A 20,735-nucleotide genomic window follows, 5' to 3' on the forward strand; every position below is an offset into this window, starting at 1 on the left:
GGGATGGCAGTAATATTTACAGATGTGTGAGCAAATACAGAGCTGTCTAATGTAGAGCCAATATTACCTGTTATGATATTTTCAAAGAAGAAAGCTTCCAGCAGAGAATGGCTACCTTTTAGTCATCTGTAGTATAGATTATGCATTTCTCTGCCTTCTTATCGATGCTGGGGGCTTGGTGTCCTTGCATAGTGTCAATATAACTTTATCCTGAAGGCATCTGAATCTATTCTAATGTAAGTATAAAGAACACAAAGGAAGATAAACAGTCTAAGAGAACTACATATAGCCCAGCTGGTGTGGGTCAGTGGTTGAGTGGTGACCTATGAACCAGGAGGTAATGGTTCAATTCCCCGGTTAGGACACATGCCTGGGTTGTGGGCTTGATCTCCTGTAGGGGGCATGTGGGAGGAAGCCAATCAGTGATTCTCATCATTGATGTTTCTTTCTTTCTCCTTCCCCCTTGTTCTCTCTGAAATCAATAAAAATATATTTTTTAAAAGGAGAGAACTACATAGATAGACTATATCATGTATTCTAAAGCCCAGGAGAATTAAAATTATCAGGCATCAAGCTAATTATGAAATACCTGAGTTACTTGAGATAAGGTAAAACCTTATATGTGCACATTAATAAGTGTGTACACACACACACATACACACGCGCGTACGCACACACCCTATATAATAAAAGGCTAATAAATCAACGAACGGAGAAATGACTGGTCACTATGATGTGCATTGACCACCAGGGGCCAGACTCTCAATGCAGGAGCTACCCCCTGGTGGTCAGTGCGCTACCACAGAGGGAACGCCACTCAGCCAGAAGCCAGGCTCACGGCTGGCGAGTGCAGCAGTGGTGGCGGGAGAGTCTTCCCTCTGCGGCAGCGCTAAGGATGTCCGACTACCAGCTTAGGCCCGCTCCCCGGGGGCTCCCGGATTGCGAGAGGGCACAGGCTGGACTGAGGGACCCCCCCCTGAGTGCACAAATTTGGTGCACCAGGCCTCTAGTACATATATAATATCACTATTCAGATTTTCCAGAAGATGGACCTGTAGGAACAAGTAACATTCAACTCTTACACATTTAAAATGTTTCTTGAGTGGCAAGTCTTCATTTTATTTTTTAGTGGAAATTGAAATAATTTAGGCTTATTCTATCACATTCAACATAAACCTTTTTTAAAAATTGTCCTCTGTGTAGTCTTCCCTTTTGCGCACAAATAATTTAGGATAATCTTGGTGGTAAAACCAGCATCTACTCTAGCAGCTCTCTTAGCTGACATTTGCTTCACCATCGCACATCCTTGTTCTCTATTCTCTCCATAAAGCACCCTTTGTGGCACTCCGACTGCCTAAGCTACCCTCAGTACATCAGTTTAGTCTGTATTTCTCCTGGAAGTCAGTTGTGTTTTTTCAGACGTTTGTGCAGTTGTATTTGTTTTCCTGATTAATGAAAATTAAATATTAAGTGAACCCATTAAATAGCAATGAAATAATTATCTATAGGAAAACTAAATCAAGCACTTTGGAAAGACTTAAATTGCTGATAAATTAGGTGTGATCATACCCTATACAAGATGAGGGGAGAGCATGAAAAATTCTGTAGTTGGATTGCTGTGCAGTGGTTAGGGAGATTCCTCCACTCTCAAATCAAAATTATAAATTTTTGGTAACAATGCACTATGGGTTTATAAGAAAGACAAGAAGTCCAGCCATAGGACCTTGCCTAAAAGGAAAGGTTTTACCTTATTTCAGGCATGTTTATATGTAAGTTTAAAAAATGTTTTAAACATGTTTTTATTGATTTTTTTAGAGACAAAGGGAGAGAGAAATAGAAACATCCATGTGGGAGGAACATCAATTGGCTGCCTCCTGCACCCCCTCTACTGGGGATTGAGCCCGCAACCCAGGCAGGTGCCCTGACCAGAATCGAACCAGTGACCTCTTGGTGCATGGATTGACGCTGAAAACATTGAGCCACACTGACTGGGGCTATATGTAAAATTTTAAGGTAAATGGTTAAGGCTTGTATGTAATTTAAAAATGTTATGTATTTTAATTGTTTTTACTTGAACAATTAGGATTTTGGTCTGTTTTGGATTGGATTGGATTGGATTGGATTGGATTAAATAGCAAACATGTTTTAACCTAATGGTCATTGATAGTAAGAACATTGACTGCCAAAAGGCACATCTAACCTACTTTATTAGGGATATAGACTATTTGTCCTCATTACCTAATATTGAAATTATAGATTTATCTTAAGCATGTGCTGGGAGCAGTCTAAAATGCAAATAAAAGGCATAGGCATAGTAAGAAGTTGAGAGACTTACAGTGGTGTAGCTATTGAGTGACTAAGGAGGCAGTGAGTGGGTGAGTTAGTGTGTGTAGTGTGTGCCTGTGTGTGTGGTGTTCACATTCATTCTTTACTCATCCCATACAAAGTTCCTCTTGATTGGGACCTTGAACTCTGTACCAATTTCATAGCAGTGTGAATAACATAAAAGAAAATTTTGCTTATCAAATAGATGGGCTTGGTAATATGGCTTTTTTCGTTTTGCATTTAGGACCAATTTTACATGTTTCAACTAAAAAGGATAATACTCTTAATATACTCCCAAATCTCTGGCACAAATCCTGGGAAAACTTTAAAATGTTTGGCACTCAGTGGCCAAAGGTGGCTGTGTAAATCATACCTACTGATAGAATGCATTGTGTTGGGATAAAATTAAAAGAACATTTAAAAAAAATCCTTACCCAAGGATTTTTTTAAGATTAAAAAAAAATTGATTTTAGAGAGAAGGGAGAGAGAGAAAGAGCAAGACATTGATTAGTCACCTCCCATACACCAACCAAGTATTGAACCCGCAACCTGGGTATATGCCCTGACCTGGAATTGAACCCATAATCTCCTGGTTCATAGGTTGAGCTCAACCACTGAGCACACAGGCCGGGCTGAAATGATTCTTGGTGTTTGTGATTCTGTTGCTTCGCATTAGCAGCAGTGCAAGAACTGTCATCAGTTTGAAAATGTGTTGACCAAAAAAAATATATTATTAATTTCTGTGGATTCTTTTAAGTTTTAAAAATGAACTGTGTTAATAAACACTGACTTTATAATCATTCAAAGTATATATATAGGTATCTATCTATCTATCTATGTGTATATTTTGGGGGACATTGTCATGTACATTGTTTGTGCATCTTCCCCCATCTTCTACATTTAATCCCCAAGGGATCTGTATTAATGAATTTTATGTTTTGAACTTAAATTTTTTTTCCTTATCCTAAAAAGTGAAACTGGGGAGAAAGAGAAGGAAAGCTTTTCAAATTTCCTTTGAAAGCTTTTATTTATCTCATATATATTCCTTTTGAAAATTTCTCTGTACAACAGGCTTTGTTATTTTGCAAATGACTAATTTAAATGCCAGAGAATATGTTCAAATTCACTGTCCCTTGGTTATTATGTCACTGTTTCTTTTCTCAGATTCACCTTCAGAAAGTAAGGAGAGGAAGCATAACCTACCTGCAGTTAAGGCATAGGTTGGTTATTTAATTTGTAGCTGTGTATATATAACTTCATTATTAACAATAACATACATACCTCCATAGAGGTCCAATTACCTTGTTTTTACATCTCTAATATTTGATAATCTAGATAGATTTTCTATGGTATAATTTTTTAGATTAGATAACAGGTCTGAACTGAGGATATTTGGTGATATTTCTATTTCATAGTATTTATCAAATGAAGGCGTTACTTGTAAAACTATGCTTGTAGAAAGATAGACTTAGTTATTGCTCTGTTTCAAAAGAATATCAGAGTAAGAATAACATCTTTGAAAACTTGTACCAAAAGTGCAGTTTGACAAAAGCCATTTAACCACTCAGAATTTTAATAGGAATTCCAAAATCATATTATAGTGAGTATTAATGTATAGTGTGTTGGGCAGTTCGGTAGATTGATTTGTTCAGATTTGCTAGGAGATTTGATGAGAGGAAACTTGACTTTAAATGTGTACTTATATTTATAATAAAAATATGATCCTTAAAGAAAATCTGAAAAATAGGGAAAAGAGTCAGCTATATTTTTCTTTTCCTTCCAGTTTTATTGAGAAATAATTGACATCACTGTACAAGTTTAAAGAGTGCAGCATGAAGATTTGAATTACATATACTGTGAAATGGTTACACAGTAGTTCAGCTAACAGCCATATTTTCAGCCATATTTACTTAATGAAACAAAACTTACTGTTTTATCAATGCTTCCATGCTCTTTTTTTTTTGTACTTTAAAAAAAAATCACTGCTGAGTGCTATGTATAGAACCTGCCAACTTGCTTTTAATTAATAGAGTAAGTTCAATCAGGGAATAATGTAAAATATGATCATAGCACAACTGGAAGTGACTTGAGCCCCTAAAAACTAGCTTCAAGTTAAAGCTAAATTCCTCTTTTAATATTATTTATCGTCCTCATTTAGAGAAAACAGTCATGCTTCATCTTAAAGGATTCTCATTTAATATTTCTCCAAAACTGGGTTTTAACAAATTCAATGACTGTCATGTGGTGAAAGTGATAGTCTGATGAAGGAGAAAGGTGAATGCAAAGAAGAAAAACGGAGGGATTGTGTTATAATCTCAGTCCATGGGATACTTTAATACACAGGTGGAACCCATGTTTCATGTTTCAAAACACCATTATTGTCCAGACATTGATCTCAGGTTTTCTGTGTGTTTTTTTTTGTGTGTGTGTGTGTGTGTGTGTTTTTTCTGTCTGTTTTCAGCTTTTGTTTGTAGTGGATTTCTTGAGGAAGGACCACTGTGGATTGATTGATACTCACGCTGATTAGGAAGGCTAAACAAAAATCCATTAGATCCAAGTGGGACAGAAATTTGAATACCCAAGTAGTGGATTGCCTTTAAATCATCATTGATGATAGACAAATTATGTTAGAGTCTTGAATATGAAAGCACTTTTTAGGAGTAAATTCGATGGGTTGGAAGTTCCATTAACTATTTCAGAGTACTAGGTTACTACTTAGTTTACCCAAACAACAATTTACTAAGTTTAGCCTACCCAGACAGTAATTTGCAAAGTAACACCTTGATGATGCTAGAAAAAGTTAATGAAGCTTCTAAAGTTACCTTGTATTTTCTTAGAGATTCTAATTCAACATTTACAATGGTTGTACTTGGGAAAGGTGTCTTTAAATTGAAACCTATTGCAGGAATTCAATCTATGCTAGGATCGTCTGGTTTTTATATTAGTCCTATTCCTGTCCCTTTTTTTTTTCTTTGCATATTCCCCCCCCCCTTTTTTCTTTTATGTGAGTATTCAGCAAAATTCAGTCCTGTACTTCATGCTATTTCTTGGTGGTCTCTCTTCTGGTTTCAGCCAATTGCTTTGATGTAAACACGTGGTTTCTGGAGTCCCATTTAGTTCTTGCTGTCTTTTTAAATTTTTATTGATTTTTAGAGAGAGAGGAAAAGAGAGAAAAATAAGCATTGATTTATTGTTCCTCTTATGTATGCATTCATTGGTTGATTCTTGTATGTGCCCTGACAGGAGATTGAACCTGCAGCCTTGGCACATTGGGACGATACTCTAACCAACTGAGCTACCCGGCCAGAGCCAGTTCCTGCTGTCTTGTTCTTTGCTTCCCATATCTACATCTCCACATCTTTTCTTCTGAGCTTTAGTCTTAATTTTGTCAACTAGCTATTGACCAAAACGGCTATTTCACTGTTGCCTTAAATGTATCTTCCTCCCTAAAACTGGCTTTCCCTACTGACTTCATTATTTTTTGAATAGCACTACCACCATTCTTTGAGTAGTCTCATCCTGGAGCTGTCGAAAGAACTCCTCAACTCTAGCCTCAACAGTGGAGCATCAAGTTGAGGCTCCCTCAGAGTTTTGCCTCTCTCCCCTTTCCTGTGGCCCTTACTATCTCACAACTGAATCACTACTTCACTTTGCCTCCTGTTTTTCTTCATTCTACTCTGGGCAAGCTGTGCTGTCGAATTCCTTGACATATCACTTTCATTAAATCCTTCATTGCCTCACCTTCAGAGACACTCTACTGGCATTCAAGGCCACCCATCATCTAAAAGGCCCATCTTTCCAACTTCTTTTCCTACAAGTTCTCTACCAGCCTACCTTTTGTGCCTAAGGCACTCTCCTCTCTCCTAGTTATTTTACTCATTCCGTTCCTTCAACAGGGCATTCCCTTTTCTCTGTCCACACTGATCCTCTAACTATTCAATGAAAGAAGCCAGGCTCAAAAAGTTACATTCTGCATAATTCAATTTGTATGAATTTCAGTAAATAAGCAAAACTAGTGTATGTCCTAGAAGTCAGAATAGTGGTTACCCGTGGGGAATGGGTTGCTGACTGGGTGGGGCATGAGAAAGCCTCCTGCTAGGGTACTGGAAATGATCTGGGTTGTGGCTACAGGGATCGTGTACAAATGTAAAAATTCATCAAGCTGTACATAGATTTCAGTGATTGGCTATATGTGAGTTAAACTTCAGTAAAACATATTCTAAAACAGTGTCCACTTACAAGGCTTGTGGTACAGCTTAAATGTGATCTATATATATAAAAGCCTAATATGCAAAGTATCCCCTCGGGAGTTCAATTGACCAGGAATTCGATCGTTTGCTATGACATGTGCTGACTACCAGGGGATGGTGTGGAACGGAGGGAGGCCCTGGCTGGCAGCCGCTAGGGACCCTATCCGTGCACGAATTTTGTGCACTGGGCCTCTAGTAATATTTATAAAATGCTGAGCACAGACTCTGGCACATGGGGGAAAATCCCATCTCTTTCAGTTAGATGAAAGTAGTCTTTCTCATGTTGATTGTATAGTAGATATTCCCCAGCAAGACGAATTTTGCAAATAATTTGGCCTTAGAGATATTTTTTTGTGTGATATGTTTTTCACTTGAATCTTATTGCCATGCTTATTGTTCAGTTGCTATTGTTGACTTAATGTGGGTACCTGCTTTTATTTTTGTTTGCAGTTACATTTCTATTAATAGAAATAATGGCAGTGTGGCATGTCATAGAACGATAGTAATGGATTTCAAATTCCCCCAAAACATTGCACACATCAAAAAAAGAACTTTGAGTTTATTTAAAAAGTATTTACACAGTAAGCTTAAGATTGGAGTTATTTCTGGAATTGTTCTAACTACCAGAGAAGCATTTATAAATGGGACTTATGGGACAGCATATTACAATTCAGTGTAAGGAAGACTTTCTTTGTAGAGCTGTTAAAATGGGCTAAATGATTTTTAAATAAGATATTTTATGAGGTGGTGGTTAGCAGACTTTAATGTATATATGAATCACGTGGGGATCTTGTAGAAATATTATAAGTTCTGACTCAGTAGGTCTGGGTGAATCCTGAGGTTTTACATTTGTAACCAGATCTTAGGTGGTGGTGCTGGTCCCTAAACCACACTTTGAGTAGCATGGAGTTAGGGGTATATTCAGGTTTAGATATGAAGGGCATAATGCCCAACATTATGAAGGGCAAAACAAGAGGAACTTAACTCATAAAAACACTCCACAAATTTGGGGTGGATAGTGACTATGTGAGCCACATTTGTGTAAATATTCCTGAAATAATCCATTTAAGGAAATATTAACTCTTCTTTTTAGGTGTTGGTGCTATGTAATTTTTTTCATGCTACTGGGCAAGCCTGTATGATTTCAAAAATGATTTCATTCATTTATTTTTGTTCCCTCTTGCAAATAATGCTATATCAGTGGAAATGGTCATGAATTCAATCAGAAATTTTAGGGAAGGAACTTAAGAAATAACTCAGAAAGAACCATTTGTGAATGCCCCCCTTAAAATTTTTTTTAAAAAAGACTAAACTAACACCAGCAAGACACAGCCCTTCTGCATTTGTCACTGTATTCAGTGAACAATATTTGCCAGAATAACCACTACTAGGCTGTATATCTATCATTTGAAGAGCCAATGTCACTATTCATGTCCTCCCATTTACTGTGGGTAGATTTCCATTCCCCTTTTCTGAAACTGCAACCTCTTTTATTCTGTTGTTTCTTTTTACTTGTCATATTCTGGACTCAGAAGAAGATGGTTTTATACCCTGTCAGTCTTTAACCTCTGTCAGCCTATGATTTGAAACTGAGAAAAATCCAAATTACAAATTGAAGATGAGATCCTATGATTCGATGTTGGGGAAGCAGTGCCCCACCCACTTCACAGGGTATCAGAAAGAATGTGGCTCTGCCTGCTGGCTCCTTTCTGTACCAGACACACACATCATTAAATTACTTAATGAAGATTTTGTAGCTCGCCTCTACACCTCTAATTCCTTTGAAAGGGCCCATTCAGCCTAAGAAGGGTATGTGGGTAGAGATGTCACACTGGTGAACAGGGTCCTCAGATTTTCTTTGGGACGCATGCGCCAAGACTAGCTGCATCTAGTCTGCCCTGAATCAGCAGAAGAGACATATGCAAGCATAGAGCAGGACCGTTCACCAAGAAAAAATGTGGGGTTTCGTCCTCAGCCTTGACTCAGTGTTTCCATTTACATTCCTACACGGGAGACCATTTTAAAGCTGTGATTAAGGGCCTCAGATGTTAGACTGTAGGTTACAGATCCTAATGACTTAAGGGCACAGCTCAAACTGATAAAAATGGGCTCAGTGGTCTCTGTCAGAAACAGTGTGTGTAATTGAGTTATGTAAATGGTTCAAATAACAAAGAGATCCTCCCTCTTATTGGGGGAGATCTCTGCTTTAGAGAATGAGAGAACTTGTACAAAGGCTGAGTGGCCATGAAGTTTTCTCTGGTATCAAACCCTGTGAGACTTTATCTGTAATGATAGTAAGAATAGCAGTCCTAAATCCTTCAGACGGTTATTGTTGGGATTGATTGAGATAATATGTATGAGAAGATTATGGACTTTAAAGCATTAATCACACTTACTTATTTGTAAATAATGGTTTTCCTTCCCCTGTGACCAGTACTCAATTGGCAGAGAAAGGTCAGTGCATTCCTACTTACACCATGCTGGAGGAGATGAATTACTATGGGCTCAGGAAGAACACATAGTAGGGAGATGGAACTAGGGGATAGGCTCTCTTCCTACTCTGCGGTACTGTGCTGGTACTGTGATATCTTTAGATAGAATGAGGGTGAGAGCACATAGTGGGAAGGCAGAGGGAGGATTAATGATGAGATGGCATGGGACAATGAAGAGAATGGCTGTACATTTTAGAGTTTTTCTTTCCTGAATACCACATTGCTTAGATGAGTATGTAGAAATCAAGAATTATCAGTGATCTTTTAAAAAGTGGATGTGACTTAACATATGCTGCTGGCTTGAAATGTAAGCTTGCTGAAAACACAGCCTAGCCGGTGACACATGTTTAGTACAGTGCAATTTGGGATTGGCTGGCTCAGTTGGAGAAAGTGGTCATAATGGTAAAAGTGGTAATTCTGCTCTTGAACCTTAACCTCAGTAGGTGGCTGTTGTTCTCATTTTATAGTTGAGGAAACAAACTTAGAAGGCTTAATTTGCCCAAGGTCACATAACTAGTAAATGGCAGGGATTTTAATAAAGATCTCCAAAGCCACATCATATCCTAAGGCTAGTTTTAAAAGTTTTAGTCCTCAAATATAGAATTGCCCACAAAGATTGTGAGATAGTGTTCAGAAAGCTTCCATTTCTACTAAGTCACATAAGACCATGAAAAGAAATGGTGTCAGGTATTACTACTAACAATTTTTTGCCTGGGGTAGAGCAACCCTACTTAATGATCTTGGCCCAAGCTTTTCTATGGGATATTAGGAAAAAAAAAAGCCTCAGGAATCCTGGAAAACAACAACACAGTACCCAGTTGAGAGCAAGTTGGTGTTAATTTCTTTTATATGGAAGGAAAGATTAGTTTTCATGCAAATGAACACTTGGTTCATTTGGCCAGGTTCAAGAGGACTTAAATCAGTTTCCATAACTCTATCAGCCTTTATTGTCCCTTTGTTATGACAAACGGGTAGGCTGAAGTTTTCCTCCCTAAGCTCATAGCAAATTCTGTTGTATTAAATAACCATCATGCCATATAGTGAATGCTGCTTTACTTATTTATTGGACTTGTACCCTTTCCCCCTCCCCCAAAAGAAATTATGTTGACATTTCCACAGAGACTGTCACTCACCAGAAGGAAAAACATGTCACTGTTTTGTAGCCAGCAGTCCAAGTTGTGAAATAAACATACCTTGAAATGTGGCGTTCCTACCTCATGTCTTCTATGGCCTTGCTACTTAAAGCATAGTCTGCGGACTGGGCTGGTGGCATCAGCATCTCCAGGGGCTTGTTAGAAACTCAGGCCTGATGCCCCAGGCATACTGAACCAGAAGATGCGTTTGACCAAGCCACAGCAATTCCTGTGCATGTTTAAGTATGCGTAGCACTGGGTTTTTATGGTACATCTTCCTCTCCTAGTTAAGCTTATTCAGTGGAAGCTTTTTTTCTTTTCTGTAAAGCTTGTTTCAGGGTAAAATCTTATATTTTTAGAGGTGAGCCCTAAAGAACAGAAGTCTCAAGTGTACTAGTAGCTGTTTAGCACCGAGGGGCATTTTGCCAATTCTAGTAAAGTCTGACTTATTTATTAAACCCTTAATTACTCCATCTCAGTTTCCTTTGCGTACTGCGTTTGTACTCTATTTGTTATGCAAAGCTAGTAGGGTGTTCATTTATCTGACCTTTTAAGAATACAGAAAGCATAACCACATTCCAAGTTTATAATATATCTCATGTAGGTACCATTGAAGAGAGAAGCCCACTAACCATTTGTGTTATCCTCTTCCTGCTGTGCACCTTTTCTCCCGCCTCATCTTGTGCTCTTTCATAGAGGGAGGTGTGAGGTGAACACATGGAAAGGTGCTGCACATAAGGCAATTTGAACCTCTTCCTTTATTGTCCATGCACCCTGCCTTCTCAGCATCTGGGTTTAGGCAGCCTGGACCTGATTTCTGTCACTTATTGGCTTTTTGACCGTGGCCTCAGTTTCCTCCAGAAATGAAGGTGTTGGATTCTAATACTCCAGAGGTCCTTGCCAGCTTATTTCCACCCTGTCTAGCCAGCTCTTCATGGCCATAGCCACTTCTGCCCACACTTATAATAGCCCCTCCTTTCTCTTTTTCTTTCTCCACCCTCAAATGCCTTGCCGCTTGTTGGACTCCTCCTGCCCTCACAAACACCCTTAAACTCCGGAAGATCATAGAAGTGATCAGTGTGGGGTTTTCGTGCACTATCCATTAACTGTTCAAGGAGGGGGCAGATTCCTTGTTCAAGGACTCAGAGGTGAACTTGTGAATTTATTTGAATTTATATTACTGTCCACTTGACCAGTTCTCTTGGTGCTGCTTTAAGTAGAAGGCACTCCTTTATGAAATGTTACCTCTCCTTTACTTCTCATTTTTAGGGAGGACGATTCACTAAATCCTTTCCAGATTCAGAGAAATTAGGAAATCTTGAATCATTTTACTATTGACTGTGACTGTGGTTTTGTGTGTGTGTGTGTGTGTGTGTGTGTGTGTGTGTGTGTGTGTGTGTGTGTTTATCAAGTCAGCCCTTGTCTAAGGGGACCTCATTAGGCAGTGCTCTATAATGGTGACAGGGCAGCTTAAAATATCTAATTAAATGTAAATGATCTCAGAGCCAATTGAGTTTCACTTGAAAGCCCGTGAATCATCTAATTAAGCAGCAGAGAAGGATCCAAAATACTGACTTTTTGTTATATTATATTGGGATAGCTTTTACTGGAAGCCAGAGCATTCTTTATAAAGATTTGAAGATAGCAAACAACATAAAAACTAAAATTTTCATATGTATTTTTTAATCATCACCTGAGGAGAGAGAGAAAGAGAAATATTGATTGGTTGTCTTCTGCATGTGCTCCAACTGGGAGTCGAACCTGAAACCCAGGTATGTGCCCTGACCAGGAATGAAACTGCAACCTTTGGGTGCACAGGATGTCACTCCGCCAACTGAGTGGCTAGGCAAAAATTTTCCTATTCTTTACCTGTGGTATAAATAGAACCAGCTCTTAGGTTGGGACATTTAGTAGTTTGTGTTACTTATTTATTCCCAGGGTCCAAATTTGAACTTAAAATGTTAAGCACATTATATACAGTGGTAATAGCATTTCTTTGCAGCATGTATACTTATCTTGCTAAGCTTTTTTACACAACTAGAAAACAGTAACATCTTGGAATGATTGTAAACTGCTGCTTGAAATGCTGGGAGTTTACTGTTTTCTAATTACTCTGTTATATGGATGACTCAGGTTTGAGTCTAAGATTTTAAATTGTCTCATTCAAAATGTTTCCTTCTATCTCACTGCTTCACTAGTAAGACAGATTAGCCTCCCTTTACTGAAATTTGCTTTCTTTATTGAAGTTCATTTAATCAGGAGGTAGGGTATTCAATGAGGGGGAGAAATACTGAGGATCATCCCAGGAAAGGAGGGGTGGAGATTTCTCAGGAGCTCTGTCACCATTTTGTGTCCTTCTATGGGCTTTCCATTTCTCGGCCCAGCAGCCTGGGTGTGTTCAGCATGTCAACATTACAGTGAGTGTAAATGAGGGTACGGGTTAAGATAGATGGATCACAATGGTCTCCGCTGGTTTTAAACCATAAATCTGGTGGGGAGTGGTCTTCCTTCTTGACAGTTTCTGTAGCTTTTATCAATTGCAGCTGTTCTGCCACATACCCTCTGTCAGATTCAATAAAATACTAATCAAGATAAAAAAAAAGGTTTCCTTCTTTTCTTGAGACATAGTTGATATTCTAGCAGTGTTAAGTTTTGTGTACATAACTGTTCTGTAGGCTGTGAAATGATTGCTTATTAGAGTGGTAATACTACAAGCCGTGTACCTTTTTTTATTGTTTAATAATGTGAGACCCAGAAATGCTCCCATACACTCTTTTAATATTTCATGCAAGATAATAGGGACCAGCCAGAAAATGGGAATTGAGATTATGGAAATTGAAAAAAGAGGGCATATCTTAGATTCTTTACAGTTATTAAAAGTTCAAGTCCTGAATGTGGTAAATATTACAGAAAGACAAACAAGTGTAAGACAGAGTTTTAGTTCTTCAGGAGCTTACTTCCAAGGCAGGTGTCACTGATGTTACAGTTCTAGTTGTAGAATTGGGGCTATTCAGAAAATGTTCCTGAGCAATGTAGTAATCAAGGCACCCTCTGGTTTAGTAATTCTTCCCTGCTCTCACTGCTATTAAAAAAGCCAGTGTTCTTTGTTCTGGAATTGATCTGTTGCTTTTAAAAATTAAGGCAACTCCTTGAAAGATACTGTAGGTCTAGTTCACAAAAGAAGCAACTTTCTCTGTGTCCTGAGGTTTTCTTTTTTTGTTGTTAATTGTTTTTAATCCTCACCCAAGGACATGGACAGAGAGACAGAAAGAAATATCTGTCGGTTGCTTCCTGCATGTGCCTGACTGGGAATTGAATCGGCCACTATTAGGTTGATGGGAGGATGCTCCAACCAACTGTGTCACCTGGCCAGGGCTATGTCCTGAGTTTTGATGTTTTGTTTTTGTTTTGTTTTTAATTGTCACTTGAGGATATTTTTTCCATTGATTTTTAGAGAGAGTGGAAGGGAGAGGGAGAGACAGAGAGAAACACCAATGCTAGAGAGATGCGTCGATTGGTTGCCTCCCACATACCCCTGACCAGGGCTGGGAGTCTGCAACCGAGATACGTGCTCTTGACTAGAATCAAACCCAGGACCCTTCAGTCTGCAAGCCGATGCTCTATCCACTGAGCCAAACAGGCTAGGGCTATGTTTTTTGTTTGTTTGTTTTTTAATGGAGGGCAGGTACACAGGTCCTCAAATTAGTTTGTCTGGAGTTTAGTAATCTGAGAGCTGTTGAAGGAAGAGGTGAAAGTAGCATGAAGATTAAATGAGATGGGGATTGCACACTATGGAATACCCAGTTTGGAAGAGTGAAACATGCATAATGTTGAGGGATGTCAGTTTAAGAATTCAGCCAGTCTAATAATAATCTTTTTCATTTAATCTACTTTCAAAGCTTTAACTTAGTGATAGCAACCAAAATTTTCCAATAGTCCTTGCCATGGTTTTCAGTTACATGCTATCCCTGGGAGATAACATACAACCTGCAGCTCATGGGAATGGTGTAAGAAGTTAAAGTTTTTTCCATAGAAGACTTGGTTAAACAAAACAGTGATTGGGAAGATGATGCAGTCACACTTAGAAATATCTGTAATGATTTTAACTTAAGGTAAAATATGTATAGGAACCTCTTATCAAAAGTAGGATTTCATAAATATCATTGAAAGAAAAGTTCTTCTTTATGAGCTGTTTCATCTGATATGCACCAGGGCAAGGTTCAGTGTTTTTGCAGAAAAATTATCTTTCTTTTGGAGCTCTTAAAGACATCAAATTCAGGATGAAAAGTAATTTACATTTTAAAAAGTATATATGGGTTCCCACAACAGTAGCCATGTCATGAATATGCAGAGACTTTTCTCATTATATCTCCTTTTTATTCACCCAGTCAATATGTAGTAAATATTTTGTACACGCTAGGCACCATCCTGGGGACTAGAGGCCCAGAAGAAAAGAGCATCACAAAATTGACAACCACGTAAGTCTACAGTCCCAGCAGGAGGGAGAGAGAGTAATTAGATATGTATACTAGTAATGTGAAGTATGTTATGTTGCTAAGTGCTTTGGAAAAGTTCAGCAAGAAAAGGGTGGGATCCTGAGTTCCTGTGTGTCCTTATTGTGGTGACATTTTTGCAAACAACTAAAATGGTTAGTTTTATTTAGAATATTTTAAATTTTTACCACATACGTGCATTCCCTTGTCAAAAATAAGTATTAAGGAAAAAGAACACATGGTGTCAATTCTTGGCTGGCTGTGCTATCTCACTCTCTCATGATCCTGGGCCCCAATGATGTCTTTGAGCCCAAAGATGGGGGAAGTAGCTGAATATCCAGTTGGATGGCTTTGTACTTAAGGAAATACTAGTTTCAGTTACTTAAATTTTTATATTGAAGGCATTTATGAAATGGGATAGTTTTGTTATCAATTGCTGAATAACAAAGTCTTGCAAAACTTATGTGGTTTAAAATAACACATAGTCCTTATTCATAGTTTCTGTGGGTCAGGAATCCTGGACCCAGCTTATTAGCTAGGTAGCTGGAGGGGAGGAAGTGACACAGGGCTTGAATATCAGGAGTTGATCCTAGGGACATCTTAGAGGCTGACTGCTGTGCAGGGTCTTCAATTATTCCATATCTCTTCAGACTGACATTGAGACCTAGGAGATAGAAAGAACTACAATTCTTCCTGCCCTTCAAGGAAGGAGAAGGAACTATTTCCTGACTTTTCATCCAGTTTTCAATTAGATATTTAACATTCATCCCAAGAAAACAAGGATTAACAAAAATAAGATTACGACGTGACTGACCTTTAATGGGTTTGTGTTTTCTCAGTTTATAGGGTGTTTCTTGTCAGCATCCACTCTGCTCTCTGTCCTTCCCAGTGGTCTTGGGTGCTCTAGCTGGTTGGCCTGCTGAATAAGAATAACACTAGGATTCCTGTTCTGGGTCTCTGGCTACCTTCAACTAACCTTGTAATTACCCCCTATTGTCTTGGAAGTCTTTGGGGCTTCAGTTGCTCAAAATTCTAGTTTCCTTTCAGCTAGTTTGCAATTCTGCCGAGTTTGGCCATAGCTCGCATTGCCAGTGGTAGTTTCTTCTTTTTGCCTTCTCCATATGAGCTACTGCCTAGTCTGGACCTAGTCATGGTGCTATATACCTGGAAGGTGGGAGCCACTAGGAAACGGACTACAGCACTGCCATCTTTCAGCAGCAAGCTACCAACATGCCCTCTTCCAAAGTGTATGTTCCCCTCTATGATTTCTCAGTGCTTCTCCTTTTTCCTTTTGACGTGTGGGCAGAAGGGCCTCTTTGTTTCTCAGTTGATTTGCAGAGCAGAAATGATGAACTATTGATGAAAGCCTTGAGTGGTCATCTCTTTGCTTGAGACTGCCAGTCCTTTTGGCCTCACTCATCTTACATCCATCAGTCATGTTCCACTCCTCCAGAGGTCTTCCAGAACCTATTGATTGTGCTTTTTGAAATACCTAACTTAAAAACCAGAAGGGAATTAAAAAAAGGAAGAGGAGAGTAGTCATTAAGTAGAAGAGGATAGTGTTGGCCAACTTGTAAAGTGGAATGTTAAATAAAAAATTGTCATGTGCCAGGTGAAATGTTCAGTTAGTTAAATTAAGTCCACCCACACCCCAAACAATTTTATTTTCTTAAGAAAGAAAGAAAGGGAAAAAAAAAAGCCACACAGAAGGCATTAGTACAGTTCTTGGTATGTTATTTAAACTGGAATGTAATTTCAGTATATCTTCGTATACTTGTTTTGCTTCCATTCAGAGCAAATCTGAGCCAACAAGTTATGGGGCTTGTGACTGCTGGGATAACCTATGCTGCAGAGATGAAAAACTAAATTTGGTTTGCTGTTTTTGGTTCATTTTTATATTTCATTAACTTTGGTTTTGCATTTCCATATTTTAGTTCTTGCTGGGCTACCACTTGGAATAGTTAGTATCTATCCTGTAGAGTATTCTTAGATCCCTCTGTTTCCTCAAACTTGGTTGGATTACTAAAATGGGGTTCTGTTTTCTTAGATTCACACAGACTTTTACAGGAAGGAATTGAAGGGTCTTTGAAGGCTATCAGTTTACTAGAGGCATTTGAGTCACAGGATAAAGCTGTGCCTGAGGTCACCAGGCTAGTTAGTGATACCAGGTAGAGCAGATTTCTTGGCTGCCTACTTAGCGCCCTCTCCTACGCATGGTGCCTTTCCCCAGCTCTACTTCCTTCAAAGCAAACTGAAAGCAATCTCTGTCTCCATTCTGCGCATGGACAGATGAATGTTTCTCTCAGACTTGATTTACTTTAACTCTTGAAGGAGTGGGCATTTGGATAATGGTCATTTGGAAAGAAAGTTCTTTCAAGGGACGGTAACTGCCAGGAGTCATTATGTATGAAGGAACCCCAAGAGTCTCAGCAAGGAGAGGATTTCCCTACTTGTTCATTTTAGGCCATGATGTAAATTTCTCTTAGGGTGTTTTGTTTGCATCATATGGTTTAGAAGTCATTAGATGTAACTAGTCTAATTCAGTTCCTTGTTTTGTGAAAATAGAATTTTTTTTGTTTATCCAAGTGGGCTTCTTTTTGTCACTGTGTTGGAATAGTCATTCTTGGACAAAAATGATGCTTCTGAATCTCTGTTACATTTTCAGACTTGCAGTAGAGGTTATAAAATAATACTGTTACTGGGAGGAGTTGAGTAAGGGCCATAAGCAGCAGGGGAGATAAGAGAGAGGCAGCCATAGAAAAAGATCACAGACTTTGAACTTAATTCTTTATTGCCAGTTATGGCAGAAGAGTAAAACCAAGATACTAGTATTTGTGTTTTCACATCGTTGTTTCCAAGTAGCCCTCAAACATCTGTTTTGGGTTCTTGTTCAGTTATGCTCTGGTGACCAGCCCAAGAAGTCTGACAGCTCTTCCTGTCTCAACTCCTGCCAGTTCAGAACAGCTGAGCTCCCTGCACATGGGAACAATGGGATTCCTGAAAATTGTTCTAGTTTTGACATACAGAAATGCATTTCCTTTTTCTTAAACTTCAGACAGAGTTATTGTGGTGGCTTTGAAATTTGTTCTGAAACAGAATAAATTCAGAAGATTCTGTTAATCTATTCTGATTTATTAAGGAGGCAGCAGTGTTCGTTTTTTGACTTAAGTTTGTGGTTAATTAACCAAACTAAAAAATGTTTCCTTTTTTTTACAGAGAGAGAACAAAGATCAAATATTTTACAACACAGATCCTTGAGTTTGACTCTGAAATACTATATTTTATTTTACTTCAACTTCCGGTTTTAATGGCACTTAAAAACTGTTTCTATTATTAGCAAGTTTTGAATTTTGAGTAAATTGAAATGGAAATAAAAGTTGTTTCTAAAAATAATACCGATTGTGGCTTGTGTGAGATTTTTTAAAAAATTACACGTCATTATTAGTGAGGCCTTGAATGATGAGAAAGTACAAATTTCATGCCGATCTTTTTTTGTTTAGAATTGATGAGAATTGGACTTAATTGTTTATGAGAGTAGATAGGAATGTTAAAAGTTTATTTTAGTGTAGAATACTCTTGCAGTCATTTCTTGATGCTCTGTCTTAACTGACTGTCCTATGGGCAGTTTGCAGTCAGTGGCATTTCTAATCAGTCTTGTGGACTCAGATTTTATTGCCTCTGTGAGGGACCTGCCCTTTATTCTCTCAAGAAAGGCTCCATTCTGAATTCTCTAGAGAATATTTAGTTGAGGATTGCTCTGGTAGGCTGGTGCCTTCTACCATTGTGGGTTGAGGAGATTAGATGGATAACTGAGAAATAAACCTATTGTTTCCCAGCCCCCCCCCCCCCTTTTTTAAAAATATATATTTTATTGATTTTTTACAGAGAGGAAGGGAGAGGGACAGAGAGTTAGAAACATCGATGGGAGAGAAACATCGATCAGCTGCCTCCTGCACACCCCCTACTGGGGATGTGCCTACAACCAAGGTACATGCCCTTGACTGGAATCGAACCTGGGACCCTTCAGTCCGAAGGCCGATGCTCTATCCACTGAGCCAAACCGGTTAGGGCTCCCAGCCCCCTTTTAAGTGAGGTCTTCTTAGGATGACTTTTTGGCTTGGAGTAAATTTCCCTCAATATCTTATACACACTCCTCAAATATAAAGATGAAGATGTATTCCAAAGCTTAAAAATATTTTTTTTCTAGACTTTGGGATTGCTTCTGTTAGTGGAGGGTTTAAGGGCCTCATTTTCACTAAGTTTTTTACTAACTCAGTGGAAAATGAAAAGGTAGGCAGGGATTTTATTTCACTTGTGACATCACTGGGTTTATTCAGATTCAGGTGAAAGAAGGCATGGTAATAAAATGAAAGTCGAGGTCCATCCTCCAGATATACCTTACTTTCCTGAGAAGTATATATAGGTCAGGGAATTTTAACCAGAGCCTGTCCTAGGAACATACTAATCATTTGGAGAGGAAAGGCAGGAGATTAGCCTTCCATTAATCCTCCACTGTTAGTTTCTTTAGGGTAAAATTAACATTTATTTAAATGTAGGACTCTGTTTGCCTGAACCCCTAACCTTTTTTGTTGATCGCCTCTTGCACCTCAGGAGATATGGGGATGTGGAGCATAATTCTGTACTCTGCATTATGTAATTTGAAGATTATTTGAAAAGCCACTGTTGTATCCTAAATAAGTTTGTACATTGGTTCTCTTTTGTATGGAAGACCCCCTGGTTTACTTGGAGGTTGGCCGAGGTAGCACAAAGCAGAAACCCATTTATTTCTACAATGAAATCCTGGCCATTTTCAAAGGTGGGAAAGGATACTGTGAATGCCATAGACAGTACTTTAATTGGATGGGTTTCATAATTAATGTCTCCTTAAGTTTAATTTGCCTTTCCACCATTTGGTAGAAATTGCAGAGGAACAGAGGAAGAATAGCACATCTCAGTTGTCAGTCAGTAGAGCAGATGTGGAAGAGCCAAGTCCTTTGTTTAAAGGTGGCTATTTTCTTCAAGCATTTGAAGGAGATTTGTTTTTTTTGTCTAGTGAGCTGTGCTGTAGGTGCAGGACTGCCTTTGGAACTGTATTAGTAGTTATTATGGACATTTCCATCATTTTTGTATTCCTGCCTTTTGTGGATAATTGACCATTTACTACCTGTTGATGCCTGGAGAACGTCTCACTGTGGTCTGCTCTCCCTCTTTTTCTTCATTGTTCAGAGCCCTTCTTAGGCAGAGGAGGTTCAGGCAGGTGCATGTGCTTTTGGTAAGGAGGTGGTTGAAAACTATGGAATAATGAGCCCTTCTGACTTTGGATTCAGCAGTTTAGCATTGGTGCAGTGGGTGGAGTTATTCTTAGAGCCCCAGTTTGATGATTGCAGTGCAGAAACCCATCTGTGCTGCTGGTTGCCAGCATTTCTGCTACAAATATTGTCATTTGCTCTTGAGGCAATCTGCTACTTCAGTCCTAGATGCAGTTTTGTAATATGCTGGGCAAAATAGTAGAGAAAAAATATCTTAAGTGGTGGTATAATCTTCAGTTTAAAAACACTTTAGCAATGTTTCCAGTAGAGGATTGTTCAGTGTGTCTTCTTTCCTCCTTTCCTTGGCTATAAACATAATCTAAATTCATTTTTATTCACTTGCCTGAGACATGGTTTCCTTGTGCTGACTCTGCACCCACCCAAGGGAAAGATGGAGTAATAATGTTTTCCTTTTTAATTTAATAAAAATATATTTTTATTGATTTCAGAGAGGAAGGGAGAGGGAGAGGGAGAGAGAAACATCTATACTAATAAAAGGGTAATATGCTAATTAGACCGGAGACCTTCTGGACAAAGCCATGGTGGCGGGGCCAAGGCAGAGGTGGTTAGAGGCGATCAGGCCAGGAGGGGAGGGCAGTTGGGGGTGATTAGGCCAGTGGGGGGGGGGTGAGAATAGGGGGTGAGCAGTCCAGCAGGGGGTGGCAGTTGGGGGTGAGCAGGCCAGCGGGGGGCGGGGCAGTTGGGGGCGAGCAGGCCAGCCGGGGGGGGGGGG

The 20,735-nt window shown here is 39.0% G+C and overlaps 1 protein-coding gene and 1 long non-coding RNA gene across 2 annotated transcripts in view; both read left to right on the plus strand.

Annotated features, from left to right (window-relative positions):
• FOXO1 (forkhead box O1) overlaps positions 1 to 20,735 on the plus strand; it is a 115,067-nt gene that overhangs the window by 66,210 nt on the left and 28,122 nt on the right.
• LOC111824521 lies at positions 1,999 to 18,086 on the plus strand. Its single transcript, XR_002827613.1, has 3 exons — positions 1,999 to 2,013; positions 3,490 to 3,545; positions 17,910 to 18,086. It is a non-coding gene; the product is annotated as an uncharacterized LOC111824521 (long non-coding RNA).

The sequence above is a fragment of the Myotis lucifugus genome, unplaced genomic scaffold, assembly GCF_000147115.1.
Source record: "Myotis lucifugus unplaced genomic scaffold, Myoluc2.0 scaffold_7, whole genome shotgun sequence".
In the NCBI taxonomy this organism is placed as follows: Eukaryota; Metazoa; Chordata; class Mammalia; order Chiroptera; family Vespertilionidae; genus Myotis; species Myotis lucifugus.